Source organism: Nerophis ophidion, linkage group LG07, assembly GCF_033978795.1.
Source record: "Nerophis ophidion isolate RoL-2023_Sa linkage group LG07, RoL_Noph_v1.0, whole genome shotgun sequence".
Taxonomy (NCBI): domain Eukaryota; kingdom Metazoa; phylum Chordata; class Actinopteri; order Syngnathiformes; family Syngnathidae; genus Nerophis; species Nerophis ophidion.
This window is the reverse complement of record NC_084617.1, coordinates 21143239-21160867: the sequence shown is the minus strand read 5'-3', so window position 1 is coordinate 21160867 and position 17629 is coordinate 21143239.

Genomic DNA, 17629 nt, shown 5'->3' with positions numbered 1-17629 from the left:
GGATAAAAAGTGTTGACTCTAATAACACAAAGCTGACATGCAGGCTGTTTTTTTTTTGTTTTTTTCAACCGTCATTGCTCAATCCATCCATCCATTTTCTACCGCTTATTCCTTTTGGGGTCGTGGGGGGTGCTGGTGCCTATCTCAGCTTCAAAAAGGCGGAAGGTGGAGTACATCCTGGACAAGTCGCCCCCTCATCACAGAAAATCATTGGTATGAAATATTGACATACTCAAGGCTCCTAATACCCATCCATCCATCAATCCTCTACCGCTTATTCCCTTTGGTGTCGTGGGGGGTGCTGCTGCCTATCTCAGGTACAAAAAGGCGGAAGGTGGCGTACACCCTGGACAAGTCTTCACCTCATCACAGAAAATCAATGGTATGAAATATTGACATATTCAAGGCCCCTAATACTTCACATTAAATATTCCACTGTGTGTTTGCCATAAAAACAGGCATTTATATGACAAAAAAGGCATTCAACAAACAAGAAGATTAAAAACTTATAATAGATTAATATAGATCCAAAGTTGATCTATAGCAGGGGTCACAAACATTTTTGAAACCAAGAGCTACTTCTTGGGTACTGATTAATGTGAAGGGCTACCAGTTTGATACACACTTAAATTGCCAGAAATAGCCAATTTGCTCAATTTACCTTTAACTCTATGTTATTATTAATAATTATTGATATTTATCTTTGTGGAAACACTGATCATCTTAACGATTTCTCACAATAAATATATATTTTTGATGACATGTTTTAAATAGGTTAAAATCCAATCTGCCCTTTGTTAGAATATATAACAAACTATATTTCCAACAAAGACAAATCCTTATTTCGTCTAGTTTTTCCAGAACAAAAACTTTAAAAGGAATTCAAAAGACTTTGAAATAAGATTTAAACTTGATTCTACAGATTTTCTAGATTTTACTTTTAATCATAATAATTGTGAAGAAATATTTCACAAGTATTCTTCGTCGGAAAAACAGAAGCTAAAACGAAGAATTAAATTAAAATGTATTTATTATTCTTTACAATAAAAAAGATAGATTTACTTGAACATTGATTTTAATTGTCAGGAAAGAAGAGGAAAGAATTTAAAAGGTAAAAAGGTATATGTGTTTAAAAATCCTAAAACCATTTTTAAGGTTGTAGTTTTTCTCTAAAATTGTCTTTCTGAAAGTTATAAGAAGCAAAGTAAAAAAAAATAATAATAATTTATCTAGACAAGTGTAGACCAAGTCTTTAAAATATTTTGTTGGATTTTTTCAAATTCTATTTGAGTTTTGTCTCTCTTAGAATTAAAAATGTCGAGCAAAGCGAGACCAGCTTGCTAGTAAAGAAATAACATTTAAAAAATAGAGGCAGCTCACTGGTAAGTGCTGCTATTTGAGCTATTTTTTAGAACAGGTCAGCGGGCTACTTATCTGGTCCTTACGGGCGACTTGGTGCCCGCGGGCACCGTGGTTGGTGACCCCTGATCTAGAGACTAAATCGTTGAAAGTTAAAAAATATATATATAATTTAAATATATGATTTATTTTTGACACTTTTATGAGTGAAGCTTTTCTGTGGATTTCAGTGGGATTTTTTTTTCTTAAACTGTCATTGCTCAAAAAATAATAATGAATCAAAATCAATGTTGAAATAAATTATTGACCTATTTAAGTCTCCAATTACTTTACATTAAATATTCCACTTTGACATTTTTGGGGGGAACTATGACATATTTTGTGTGTTTGCCATAAAAACAGGCACTTTTATGACTAAAAGGGCGTAAAACAAACAAACAAGAAGAATAAAAACTTTTAATCGAAGGATTGATCCGAAGTTGATCGAGAGACTAAAGGATTAAAAGTAAAAATAGATAAATGACATATATGACTTATTTTTGACAATTTTATGAGTGGGGTGTTTTGGGGATTTTAGTGGAATTTTGTTTTTTAAACGGTCATTGGTCAAAAAATATTAATGAATTATTGATCTATTCAAGGCTCCAACTACTTCACATTAAATATTCCACTGGGGATAATATGACATATTTTGTGGGTTTGCCATAAAGGGCATGAAACAAACAAACAAGAATAATAAAAACTTATAATCAACAGATAGATCCGAAGTTGATCTAGAGACTTAAGCGTTGAAAGTAAATATACATATATATATATATATATATATATACATATATATATATATATATATATATATATATATACACATACATATATATATATATATAAAATGTATATATTCCGAGCGCGATAATGTCAAGTTATTGATAGGAAAATGCATTTTTAGACAGTATAATTACCCTGAGTGGCTAGGATACACCGAGAGTAACAAGCGGTAGAAAATGGATTAGAAAGGACAGATTTTGAAAAATACGAATTAAAAAAAATCTATTTGTACTTTTTTTTTTATTTGGAATTTCCCTGGCAGGCCTGATGTGGCCCGCGGGGCGTAGTTTGGGGACCCTTGATCCAGACACTAAAACGTTGAAAGTAAAACTAAATAAAACACATGACTTATTTTTGACAGTACTAAGAGTCGAGCCTTTCAGGGATTTTAGTGGGATTTTGTTTTTTTATGCAGCTGAGATAGGCTCCAGCACCCCCAGTGACCCTGAAAGGGATAAGCGGTAGAAAAAGGATGGATGGATGGATAGAAACTGTCATTGCTCAAAAAATATCTAAATCAATGTTGTTATTAATCATTGATCTATTTAAGTCTCCAATTATTTCACATGGAATATTCCACTTTGAATGTTTTAAAGGTGGGAAATATTCCATATTTTGAGTTTTTTTGCACCCCAATTTTTTTTATCTTTGCTAAAAACAGCATGAAATATATATAAAAAAATATTTTATATATATTTTTTTACTTTATATCAATAGATATACCTGACTTTGATCCATAGATTTAAGCATTGAATAATAATAAATTAATTTATAATAATATATTAATTTTTTTTATAACTGTCACCCTTCTGAGTCCCCAGGGCCCAACTTGAGGGGAGCCCTAATAGTTAAAAATCGATCTATTTATTGTATTGGTTTTGAAAATGAAAAATATCAAAATGGCCCCCGCATGTTTGAATTTTTAGTGAGTGGCCCTCAGTGGAAGAAGTTTGGACACCTCTGCTCTAAATCAATACAATCCATCAAAAGTATGGATGCATGTTTTTATTTCTGATCCTGCACACATTTTAATGAACATCTATGTTATTTTCTATATTATTTACTGCAATTATTACTGCTATTATGTGTGTGTGTGTGTGTGTATATATATATATATATATATATATATATATATATATATATATATATATATATATATATATATATATATATAAAAAATCTCCTGATGATTGAGGGAACCCCTCATGAAACAGATCTGTAGAGATGAAGTAGTCTTGTGATTTTTTCCCACACCTACATATATATATATATATATATATATATATATATATATATATATATCCATCCATCCATCCATTTTCTACCGCTTATTCCCTTTTGGGGTCGCGGGGGGCGCTGGCGCCTATCTCAGCTACAATCGGGCGGAAGGCGGGGTACACCCTGGACAAGTCGCCACCTCATTGCAGGGCCAACACAGATAGACAGACAACATTCACACTCACATTCACACACTAGGGACCATTTAGTGCTGCCAATCAACCTATCCCCAGGTGCATGTCTTTGGAGGTGGGAGGAAGCCGGAGTACCCGGAGGGAACCCACACATTCACGGGGAGAACATGCAAACTCCACACAGAAAGATCCCGAGCCTGGATTTGAACTGCAGGACCTTCGTATTGTGAGGCAGACGCACTAACCCCTCTCCCACCGTGAAGCCCATATATATATATATATATATATATATATATATATATATATGTGTATATATGTATATATATGTGTATATATGTGTATATATATATATATATATATATATATATATATATATATATATACATATATATATATATATATATATATATATGTGTATATATATATGTGTATATATATATGTCTTAATTAGATCATCCAGAGAATAGTGCTCGATACCGTGGTAGAGCGCAATATATGTATGTGTGGGAAAAAACACAAGACTACTTCATCTCTACAGAACTGTTTCATGAGGGGTTCCCTCAATCATCAGATGATTGAGGGAATCTCAATCAATCAATCAATCAATGTTTACTTATATAGCCCTAAATCACTAGTGTCTCAAAGGGCTGCACAAACCACCACGACATCCTCGGTAGGCCCACATAAGGGCAAGGAAAACTCACACCCAGTGGGACATCGGTGACAATAATGATCCAGTGGGACGTCTGTGACAATAATGATTATGAGAACCTTAGAGAGGAGGAAAGCAATGGATGTCGAGCGGGTCTAACATGATACTGTGAAAGTTCAATCCACAATGGATCCAACACAGTCGCGAGAGTCCAGTCCAAAGCGGGTCCAACTCAGCAGCGAGAGTCCCGTTCACAGCGGAGCCAGCAGGAAACCATCCCAAGCCAGCAGGAAACCATCCCAAGCGGAAGCGGGTCAGCAGCGCAGAGATGTCGAGGCGGATCAGCAGCGCAGAGATGTCCCCAGCCGATACACAGGCAAGCAGTACATGGCCACCGGATCGGACCGGACCCCCTCCACAGGGGAGAGTGGGACATAGAAGAAAAAGAAAAGAAACAGCAGATCAACTGGTCTAAAAAGGGAGTCTATTTAAAGGCTACAGTATACAAATGAGTTTTAAGGTGAGACTTAAATGCTTCTACTGAGGTGGCATCTCAAACTGTTACCGGGAGGGCATTCCAGAGTACTCTCCTGATGATTGTGGGAACCCCTCATGAAACAGTTCTGTAGAGATGAAGTAGTCTTGTGATTTTTTTTCCCCACACATACACATATGTATGTATATCAATCAATCAATCAATGTTCATTTATATAGCCCTAAATCACTAGTGTCTCAAAGGGCTGCACAGACCACAACACAAACCACTACGACATCCTCGATAGGCCCACATAATATATATATATATATATATATATATATATATATATATATATATATATATATATATATATATATATATATATACATGAAATATTTTTACATCATATTTTAGATGACATTAATCTTTAGTTATTCTCTAGTGTTTGCATAATCATGCTAACAATAGCATGCTAACTTTTTTTTTTGTAAAATTTGCCACCGTGCACCTCAGAGTCATATTGGTGCGTGATGCGTGCTAACTGCTAGTGTGCTAACCTTACCCTGCTAACATTTTTTGTGTGCCAATTTTGCCGCCGTACACCCCAGAGTCATATAACTTGGTACGTGACGTATGCTCACTTTTAAACTACATTTTAACATGCTAACAATAACATGTTAACGTTCTTTTTTTTTTTGCCAATGTTGCCCTCGTACATCTTAGACTCATATAATTTGGTACGTGATGCGTGCTAACTCCTAACATGCTAACATTACCCTGCTTACATTTTTTTTTCCCAAAATTTTGCCGTCGTACACCCCAGAGTCATATAACTTGGAATGCAACACATGCTCACTTTTCACTTGATAGTAACATGCTAAAATTTGCATGCTAACTTTTTTTGGTCAATTTTCCGCCATACACCTCAGTTATAGAACCTGGTACGTGACATATGCTTACTTTCACACCGGATTCTCACATGCTAACTTTAGCATGCTAACAATTTTTTGGTCTATTTTTCCGCCGTACACCTCAGAGTCATAACTTGGTACATGCTATGTGCTAACTCTTAGCATGCAAAAAAAATTTTTGCCAATTTTTCCGCAGAACCTTATAACTTGGAATGCAACACATGCTCACTTTTACACTTGATAGTAACATGCTAAAATTAGCATGCTAACTTTTTTTTGTCAATTTTCCGCCGTACACCTCAGAGTCATAGAACTTGGTACTTGATATATGCTTACTTTCACACCGGATTTTCACATGCTAACTTCAGCATGCTAACTATTTTTTGGTCTATTCTTCCACCGTACACCTCAGAGTCATAACTTGGTACATGATATGTGCTAACTCTTAGCATGCTAACATTACCCTGCTAAAAAAAATTTTGCCAATTTTTCCGCAGTACACCACAGAGTCATATAACTTGGAATGCAACACATGCTCACTTTTACACTTGATAGTAACATGCTAAAATTAGCACGCTAACTTTTTTTGTCAATTTTGCCGCCGTACACCTCAGAGTCATAGAATTTGGTACTTGACATATGCTTACTTTCACACCGGATTTTCACATGCTAACTTTAGCATGCTAACTATTTTTTGGTCTATTTTTCTGCCGTACACCTCAGAGTCATAACTTGGTACTTGATATGTGCTAACTCTTAGAATGCTAACATTAACCTGCTAAAAAAATGTTTTGCCAATTTTTCCGCCGTACACCCCAGAGTCTTATAACTTGGAATGCAACACATGCTCACTTTTACACTTGATAGTATAATACTAAAATTAGCGTGCTAACTTTTTTTTGTCAATTTTTCCGCCGTACACCTCAGAGTCATAGAACTTGGTACGTGACAAATGCTTACTTTCACACCGGATTTTTACATGCAAACTTTTTTTTACCCAATTTTTCCGCCGTACACCTCAGAGTCATACAACTTGGTACATGGTACGTGCTAACTCCTAGCATGCTAACATTAGCCTGCTAACAATTTTTTTGCCAATTTTGTCAGTTTTTGTTCACTCCAGAGTCATATAACTTGGAATGCAATCCATAGCTGCTGTGTTGATACTAACCGTTTAAAAATGTTTTAAAAAAATATGACTGTAACGACCTGGCCACATCGTGGTGCGGATTTCGTTCTCCCAGGAATGCAGACGGTCTTCGGACACAGCGTGCAGGTAGGAAAAATTATTCATAAAAAAATAAATCAGACTTTGACAAAACTAAAAGAGCTCGCATGGGAGCTAGAAAACAAAAGCGTGGAAGCTAGAAGGTAGCGAGCAGGAAAAAAGAAGTCGTTACTTGTTGTGTGAAAACAAATTAGGAAGCAAGACTGACTGACTGGAGAAGGCAGGCTTAAATAATGACAGTAATCACAAAACTGGTGAACGTCCGGAACAGGCGGCAGGTGAAAATAATGAGTAACTATGGAAACCAACTGAGAGGTGCACAAACAGGAACCGAAGGAGTCCAAAACCAACAGAATACACAAAAAGACTCAAAAATCTAAATCATAATATGATCCGGGCAACGGATCATAACAATGACAATAACAAATAACTTTTTCTTTTCAGCACAAGTTGTTTTTTAGCTAGATTAAAAATATCAAAACACCTTGATACAAACACCATCGGGTTAGCAAGTTGGATTTTTCTGAGAGTTTTCAGGGAAACAGTCTTAATATTAGTTCATTTTAGGCAGCCCTTTGAGACACTTGTGGTTTAGGGCTACATAAGTAAACATTGATTGATTGATAATATTGCGTACAATTAATAGTAGCAGCATCCCGTCAGTTTAACAGTGCAGATAAGGTCGTTAAGAGGTGTAAATAGGAGACGTTAGTTAGTTGTTAGAGATGTCAAAGTTTGTTTGCAAGGAGCGTCCTCATTGTCAAAGCAACTCATCTTGCCCCCCCATCAGGGACCTGGTGGCAATCTGCCGCAGTTTAAAGAGCCGTGATGGAGGTATGTGCAGCAGACAGTGCAGCTCGCTCCAACAGGCCGGGTCAATGAGGCGTATTGTCTCCCTTTACAAATCAGTGTCAGACAACAGGCCTTCTGCCTGCTGCCTCACACACACTCCTAACGCAGACGCACTCGTCACACACACTCCCCAGAGAGCGGCAGAGCGCGCTCACAATGGGGACGGGGGTGGGGGGGACGGGTGCGCCGTCCGTCCCCAGTGGAGAATTACAGATTGGATGTGACACACTGGTTACAGGTGGCTTTCAGCGCCGGGTCGCCTTTCAAATGGACGTCAGCGTGCTGTGATCTGCATGCACTTGATTGCGGCGACGCATCAATTATTCACCGGCCAGCGCTTTGACACCGATCACACCCAAAACGACACACAACACAACACTTTGACATATGACATCACAACATATCATAGCAACAAAACAACAACATCTTGTCATAATGTGTGTGAGGTCATTTATGAAATATTAAAGCATAAAGGGCCCATTTTGTATATTTTTCTTTTTCAAAACCAATACAATTTGTAAATTTGTTTTAACCTTTAGGGGCCCCTCAAGTTGTGTCTACGTCCAAAACATGATTATGCCCTTTAAAAAAAAAAAAAAACACAAACAAACCAATGTAGTTTTTTATGGCAAAACCGCAAAATATGCAAAATTTTCTCCCACAAAAAAAAAAATCTAAGTGGCATATTTGATGTGAATTGATTTGAGCTCTAAATAGGTCTGTAATTCATAACAAAATGTATTTTAATGCATTATTATAAAAAAACAAAAATAATAAAGACAAAAAATTAAAATCCCACTGCATTTTTTGAGTGTATTCAAAAGGGCCCCACTCATCCATTGATCATAAGATTGTTTTACTGTTATTATTAATAACTTTTTTTTATTATTATGTTTATTTTATGTCCTTTTTGTCAAAGAAAACTTAGTTTAAAAAAATAAATAAATAAATCTCACAAAAAATGTGTGAGGTCCAAAAGACCCCCACTCATGAAAGTGTTAAAGATGATTCATACTTTTTTTTTTTAATGCCAACACTTAAATCTCTAGATGAACTTCAGATGTATCCATTGGTAAGATTTTATTATTATTATCACTATTATTATTACTATTATTATTACAATAATAATAATAATAATAATAATTATTATTATTATGTCTGTTGTATGCCCTTTTTGTCAAAGAAAACTTAGGTTTTGTTTATACCAAAACCTGAAAATATGCAATGTTTCCGCCCCCAAAAAATTATATGTGGAAAATTTTGCGTGTACTATTTGAGTTTTCATAAGGTCTATAATTGATAACACAATTCATTCTAATTCATTATTATTATTATTATTTTACCAAAAATGACATCTTAAAAAAAATCCCACAACAAATGTGGGAGCTCCAAACGATCATGAAAGTGTTAAAAATAAGTCATACTTTTTTTTTTTTTTACTTCCAACACTTGAATAACTTCGGAGCCATCCATCAATTATAAGCTTTCATTGTTATTTTTGTTTGTTTATTGCCCTTTTTGTCAAAGAAAACTTTGTTTTTCATATGACAAAAACAAGACATATCCAATATTTTACCCAACAATATTTCAAAGGGGATATTTGAAGTGAAGTAATTGGGGCCTTGATTAGGTCAATAATTTATAACAATATTGATTTTGATTCTTTATTATTTAAGAAAAGACAGTTTTAAAATAAAAGGAAAACAGCCTGCATGGCAACTTTATGTTATTAGAGTTAACATTGCAACTTTTTATTGTTACATTCCATCTGTTTACTCTATTATTACACTTTTTAAATTCTTTTTTTTTTTAAATAGTATTTTAGAATTTTCCGTTACATTTCACCTGTTTGCTGTTTTATTCCACTTTTTTACGTTTTTTTCAAGTATTTAATAATTTTGCGTTACATTTCACCTGTTTGCTTTTTATGTTTATTTTCTTTTTATTAATTGTCATTACATTTTGCCTGTTTACTGTTTTATTCCACTTTTTTATTCCTATTTTTATTTCAAATGTTTTAATAGTATTTTCTAAATTTCTCATCACATATTGCCTGTTTACTCTTTTACTCCACTTTTTAATACTTTTTTAAAAAGTATTTTAGAATGTTCCTTTATGTTGCACCTGTTTCCTTTTTTATTCCACTTTTTTATGTGCTTCAAGTATTTTAAAATGTTTCATTACATTTGACCTGTTTGCTGTTTTATTCCACTTTTTTATGTTTTAATTTTTTTCAATAGTATTTTTTAACTTTTTTATTACATTTTGCCTGTTTACTGTTTTACTTCACTTTTTATGTTATTTAAAAAATATATTTTCGAATGTTCCGTTATATTTCACCTTTTTGCGGTTTTATTCCACATTTTTAAGTGTTTTTTTTAAGTATCTTAGAATGGTTCATTACATTTCACTTGTTTATTATTTTACTCCACTTTTTTATTAGTTCTTTTTAATAGTATTTTTTAAAATGTTCATTACATTCTGCCTGTTTACTATTTTATTCCATTTTTGTTTGTTTGTTTGTTTGTTTGTTAAATAATATTTTAGTATGTTTCGTTACATTTAATCTGTTTACTCCTTTATTCCACATTTTTACATTTTTTTCTTTTTAGTATTTTTAAAAAGTTGTCATTACATTTGCCTGTTTACTCTTTTATTCCACCTTTGTATTGTTTTTATTTTTTAAACTATGTTTTAAAATTGGCATGTTTACTCTTTTACTCCTCTTTTTTATGTTTAAAAAAACATTTCACTTGTTTTCTGTTTTATTCCACTTTTTTATGGTATTTTTTCATTTTTTAAATAGTATTTATAAAAATGTTCATTACATTTTGCCTGTTTACTCTTTTATTCCACATTTTTACTTTTCTTTTCTTTTTAGAATTTTTTCAAAGTTGTCATTACATTTGCCTGTTTACTCTTTTATTCCACCTTTTTCTTTTTCTTTTTTAATATTATGTTTTAAAATTGTCATTACATTTTGCTTGTTTATTCTTTTACTCATCTTTTTTATGTTAAAAAAATGTTTCACTTGTTTTGTGATTTGTTCCACTTTTTTACGGTATTTTTCAAAAATGTTCATTACATTTTGCCTGTTTACTCTTTTACGCCTCTTTTTTATGTTTTAAAAAAGTTTCACCTGTTTTGTGTTTTATTTCACCTTTTTTAATGGAATTTTTTGTTCATTTTTTATTGTATTTTTTGCCGCCGTTCATTACATTTTGCTTGTTTTAAAAAAGAGTTTCACTTGTTTTGTGTTTTATTTCACTTTTTTTAATGGTATTTTTTTTTGTGTGTTGTATTTTTTTAAATGTTCATTAAATTTTGCTTATTTACTCTTTTACCCCTTTTTTTTATGTTTAAAAAAAGTTTCACTCGTTTTGTGTTTTGTTCCACTTTTTTAAAGGTATTTTTTTCATTTTTAATAGTATTTTTTAAAATGTTCATTACATTTTGCCTGTTTACTCTTTTACTCCTCTTTTTTATGTTTGAATAAAAAGCTTCACTTGTTTTGTGTTTAATTTAACTTTTTTTAATGGTATTTTTTTTAATTATATTTTTTAAAATGTTCATTACATTGTGCTTGTTTAAAAAAAGTTTCACTTGTTTTGTGTTTTATTTCATTTTTTTAAATGGTATTTTACTTTTTTTTGTATTTTTTAAAATGTTCATTACATTTTGCTTGTTTATTACTCTTTTACTCCTCTTTTTATGTTTAAAAAAAAGTTTCACTCGTTTTGTGCTTTGTTCCACTTTTTTAATGGTATTTTTTTAAATTTTTTATAGTATTTTTTTAAATGTTCATTACATTTTGCCTCTTTACTCTTTTACTCCTCTTTTGTAAGTTTTAAAAAAAAGTTTCACTTTTTTGTGTTTTATTCCACTTTTTTTAATAGTATTTTTTTTTCATTTTTTTATTGTATTTTTTAAAATGTTCATTACATTTTACTTATTTAAAAAAAAGTTTTACTTGTTTGTGTTTTATTTCACTTTTTTAATGGTATTTTTTTTCTTTTTTTTTTGATTTTTTAAAATGTTCATTACATTTTGCTTATCTACTCTTTTAATCCTCTTTTTTATGTTTAAAAAAAAGTTTCACTTGTTTTGTGTTTTGTTCCACTTTTTTTAAGGTATTGTTTAAAATGTTCATTACATTTTGCCTCTTTACTCTTTTACTCCTCTTTTTTAAGTTTAAAAAAAAAGTTTCACTTTTTTGTGTTTTATTCCACTTTTTTTAATGGTATTTTTTTTCCCATTTTTTTATTGTATTTTTTAAAATGTTCATTACATTTTGCTTGTTTAAAAAAAAGTTTAACTTGTTTTGTGTTTTATTTCACTTTTTTTAATGGCATTTTTTTTTTTTTGGGGATTTTTTAAAATGTTCATTACATTTTGCTTATATACTCTTTGAATCCTCTTTTTTATGTTTAAAAAAAGTTTCACTTCATTTGTGTTTTGTTCCACTTTTTTTAAGGTATTCTTTAAAATGTTCATTACATTTTGCCTCTTTACTCTTTTACTCCTCTTTTTTAAGTTTTAAAACAAAGTTTCACTTTTTTGTGTATTATTCAACTTTTTTAAATGGTATTTGTTTTCTTTTTTTTTCATGGTATTTTTTAAAATGTTCATTAAATTTTGCTTGTTTACTCCTCTTTTTTATGTTTTAAAAAAAGTTTAACTTGTTTTGTGTTTTATTCCGCTTTTTTATTGTATTTTTTTTCTTTTTTTTTAATAGTATTTTTAAAAATGTTCATTACCCTTTGCCTGTTTACTCTTTTATTTCATTTTTTTATGTTTTTTTTTGTTTTGTTTGTGAAATAATATTTTAGAAATGTGCTGGGGGTCACAAATCGCCCCCTGGGCCGCATTTTGGACACCCATGTTGTAGACTGCGCTCTCTTTGTTCAATGTAAACAATAAATATTAAGAATACATCAAAAAAACAAACAATATGTGCAAGGTTAATAAGATAAGGGTGGAGCGGTGAAAAGGGACGATGACGTGAACATGAGTTTCCACATTCTGCGTCTTATTTAGCGTCAATCCTGCACACGACTAAAGCGAGGATAATCCTGTGATGATCATCGGGGGAAAATGAGGCTTAAAGCTGTTGACAAGACGGCCGCCATTCAAGAGAAAGCAGATTGAGTTTGAATGAGCGAGTAAGTCATGGCCTCCCAGTCAAGTGGGGTCAGGTTGGGGTGGATGGCGGGGGGGTGTCTTGGGGGGGCGTCACCCAGTGACAGATCGCCCGCCTGTTTAAGCGGCCTGCTAAATTCATACCTTGCAGCTGTATTCTAAAGTGGGACGAGAAAACAGCGGCGGTGCAGCCCAAAGCAAGGGAGGGGGTGGGGGTCTGGGGAGGGGTCCTGAGAAGGAGGCGTGGAGCCCCGCCCCTCATTTTCCAGTTCATTTCCCGGGACACTGGAGAACAGAGGTCCTATTTTGCCCGCTGCCATTCAAGGGGCACACAGACACCTGCTGGCGTGCGTGTTGGGGGTCAAAGTTGAAGCAGTTCACAAGTGGAGACGACGTGCGACGTCATCGCCAGCGGACACTTCATTAGGGACACATATGTTTTTATTTTTGTCATTTACTTTTATGCCGCCCTCTACAAACATTGAAACAATTTGAATACTTTTTCAAATCAAACTTGAATTTAATTTGATGCATGCTGGTAGCCCCGCTCCCCCTGACCCTAAGGGACAAGCAGTAGGAAATGGACGGATGGATGGGCATGTTTTGTACTGAAACAATATGGAAAGGAGGTTGTTTTGTGCAAAATAACACATTTAATATATCATCCAGACATGATTGGATCCCAGTATTTATCAGTGAGCGAGCAGGAAAGGTCTAGGGAAAAAAGTTTGAGATTTAATCAATGATTATTTATATAGTCCTAAATCACTAGTGTCTGAAAGGGCTGCACAAACCACTACGACATCCTCGGTAGGCCCACATAAGGCCAAGGAAAACTCACACCCAGTGGGACGTCGGTGACAATGATGACTATGAGAAACCTTGGAGAGGACCGCAATTGTGGGCAACCCCCCCACCCCCAGGGGACCGAAAGCAATGGATGTCGAGCGGTTCTAACATGATACTGTGAAAGTTCAATCCATAGTGGATCCAACATAGCCGCGAGAGTCCAGTCCAAATTGGATCCAACACAGCAGCGAGAGTTCCGACCACAGAGGAACCAACAGGAAACCATCCCAAGCGGAGGCGGATCAGAAGCGCAGAGATGTCCCCAACCGATACACAGGCGAGCGGTCCATCCTGGGTCCCGATTCTGGACGAGCGGTCCATCCTGGGTCCCGACTCTGGACGAGCGGTTCATCCTGGGTCCCGACTCTGGACAGCCAGTACTTCATCCATGGCCATCGAACCGGACCCCCTCCACAAGGGGGAGTGGGACAGAGGACAAAAAGAAAAGAAACGGCAGATCAACTGGTCTAAAAAAAGGGAGTCTATTTAAAGACTGGAGTATACAAATTAGTTTTAAGGTGAGACTTAAATGCTTCTACTGAGGAAGCATCTCGAACTGTTACCGGGAGGGCATTCCAGAGTACTGGAGCCCGAACGGAAAACGCTCTATAGCTCGCAGACTTTTTTTTGGGCTTTAGGAATCACTAATAAGCCGGAGTCCTTTGAACGCAGATTTCTTGCCGGGACATATGGTACAATACAGTTATAACACAAACCAGAAAGGGTTTGTTAACTTTCAGCAACCCATATGTAGCAGGTACTCGTGATTCACCCCCTAGTGCAGGGGTCGGCAACCCAAAACGTTGAAAGAGCCATATTGGACCAAAAATACAAAAAAAAAATCTGCCTGGAGCCGCAAAAAATTAAAAGCCTTTTATAAGTGTTATAATGAAGTCAACACATGATGTAAGTGTCTATATTAGCTATAATAGCCTACTATCAAAATGACTACCGTATTTCCTTGAATTGCCGCCGGGGCGCTAATTCATTTAAAACCTCTTCTCACTCCTGCGCTTACCAAAGGCATGCGGTAAAAGTAAGCATGCGCTAATTATTTTAAAACCTCTTCTCACTTTTTACTTACCAAAGGTATGTAGTAAAAATTTTAGTGTGATGTAAGCTTGGACATTAAATCCTACTGAATAGCTCTTAATCTTCTTTCCTTTATGCGATTTCAAATTACCGGTATTGAAATCAGCCTTCTTCACTTTGAAAATGATGACAGGGGAAGTGTCACTCGTGATGTCACGAGTTTGACCAGGCGGTAATACTAAGCATGCGCTAATTATTTTGGGAAGCGAGTTTGACCCGGCAGTAATTCAAGGCAGGCGCATACTATATGCCTTGCGGCAATTCAACGAAATACGGTATGTGTCGCAGGCTGAAGCAAATATTCTGTGACAGAAGTGTTGAAATTTAATATTTATTTTACACATTTTTACAAAATTGAAACCATTAGTAAATCAGAGGCTACTCAGAATGTGAGATAACTCCTGGAAATTACTGGCTTTTAATGGCCAAAGGTATAGATGTGTGTGTCCAAGTTAAAGAAAACGGTGGGCTGTCTTCTTCTAATGGATTTATTACAATCTTTGGCAGGCTAGGTAGTGTTTGCTGTGGTCTGGAACAACATGGCACACAAAAAACTATCTGAAATGTGTCATGCGACATGCAAAACTAAATTATATAAAAAGAGGATACAAGTAAAGTTTATTGAATGAGCTCAAATATACCAACAAATGAGGCATAATGATGCAATATGTACATACAGCTAAACTAAATAGCATGATAGCATTGATTAGGTTGCAGTCACGTACTGACCAAATATGTCTGATTAGCACTCCAACAAGTCAATAAAATTAACAAAGCGCACAGCATACAACTTTTGGTGGACAAAATGAGACAAAGAAGGAGTGGAAGATTTTACATGCTAACAAACTGTTGCATCACAGTCCACACTATGGTGAGTTCAAGAACCGCCAAAATTCGTAGGACAAAACGATGGTCACCAAACACTCTCTTCAGTGACGCATACACACAAACATATTAAACAGTGGGCTTCCTAACAATTGGGAAGGTTTATGTCATGTTTGTCCTCAAACAAAAAACATACTAAAAGAAAAAAAATATTTTTCCATTTTATATCCTTTTTTAAAAATGCTCCAGGGAGCCACTAGGATGGCACTATGGACTGGAATTTCACGATATTATGTTAGACCCACTCGACGTCCATTGCTTTCGGTCTCCCCTTGGGGGGCTGGGGGGGTTACCCACATCTGCGGTCTTCTCCAAGGTTTCTCATAGTCATTCACATCGACGTCCCACTGGGGTGAGTTTATCCTTTGTCAGAGTTTGTTGGTGTCGAACCCCAAGATGCAGAGAAGGAGGGAGGCATTTTGCAGGAAAACACGATTTAATTTAAAGCACTAAGAAAAACAAAAACAAAGGGTACAAACAAAAAACGCGCACGTGGGCGGATAACAAACAAAAAGAGCTAGCATGGGAACTAGAAAATAAACGGAGCTTAACATGGAAGCTAGCAAAAACAAAAAGACCTAGTGTGGAAGCTAGCAGGTCTCGAGCAGGAAACAGAAGTCGTACATGTAATATAAAAACAAACTTGGAAGCAGGGAACAAAAGGCAGTAAGCTAAAAACAACTATCAAATATGGCATACCGCAACGCTGCATAGACACGATAAGATACGACACGACAACACAGGTAGAAACGACAAGAGCGACATGACAATCCATCTCTGCATCTTGGGGTTCGTCACAAACTAACTCTGACAGAAATTAAAGACAGGAAAAACTACACACACACAGGAAAAACTAAAACACACACAAACTGTCAGGGGCAAGCCAGACATCCTTGCCCTTATGTGGGCTCTGTACCGCGGATGTTGTCGTGGCTTGTGCAGCCCTTTGAGACACTTGTGATTTAGGGCTATATAAATACTCACTCACACGCTGTCAGTGGAATGGCCGCACTTTCAATATGACTTAGTGATGATTCACCGTGTTTCAGGCTAGCGTCACCTCCAGGGAGAGGCTTGGTGCCCCCAGCGCATCCAAGGTGATCCAAAGCGCTAATTAAATATCATGAAATGATTAGATTTATTCAGGTGTACTGGAGAGGAGGCTACGCCGGATAGTTGAACCTCGGATTCAGGAGGAACAGTGTGGTTTTCGTCCTGGTCGTGGAACTGTGGACCAGCTCTATTCTCTCGGCAGGGTTCTTGAGGGTGCATGGGAGTTTGCCCAACCAGTCTACATGTGCTTCGTGGACTTGGAGAAGGCATTCGACCGTGTCCCTCGGGAAGTCCTGTGGGGAGTGCTCAGAGAGTATGGGGTATCGGACTGTCTTATTATGGCAGTCCGATCCCTGTACGATCAGTGTCAGAGCTTGGTCCGCATTGCTGGCAGTAAGTCGGACACGTTTCCAGTGAGGGTTGGACTCCGCCAAGGTTGCCCTTTGTCACCCATTCTGTTCATAACTTTTATGGACAGAATTTCTAGGCGCAGCCAAGGCGTTGAGGGGTTCCGGTTTGGTGGCCGCGGGATTGGGTCTCTGCTTTTTGCAGACGATGTGGTCCTGTTGGCTTCATCTGGCCGGGGTCTTCAGCTCTCACTGGATCGGTTCGCAGCCGAGTATGAAGCGGCCGGAATGAGAATCACCACCTCCAAATCCGAGTCCATGGTTCTCTCCCGGAAAAGGGTGGAGTGCCATCTCCGGGTTGGGGAGGAGACCCTGCCCCAAGTGGAGGAGTTCAAGTACCTAGGAGTCTTGTTCACGAGTGGGGGAAGAGTGGATCGTGAGATCGACAGGCGGATCAGTGCGGCGTCTTCAGTAATGCGGACGTTGTATCGATCCGTTGTGGTGAAGAAGGAGCTGAGCCGGAAGGCAAAGCTCTCAATTTACCGGT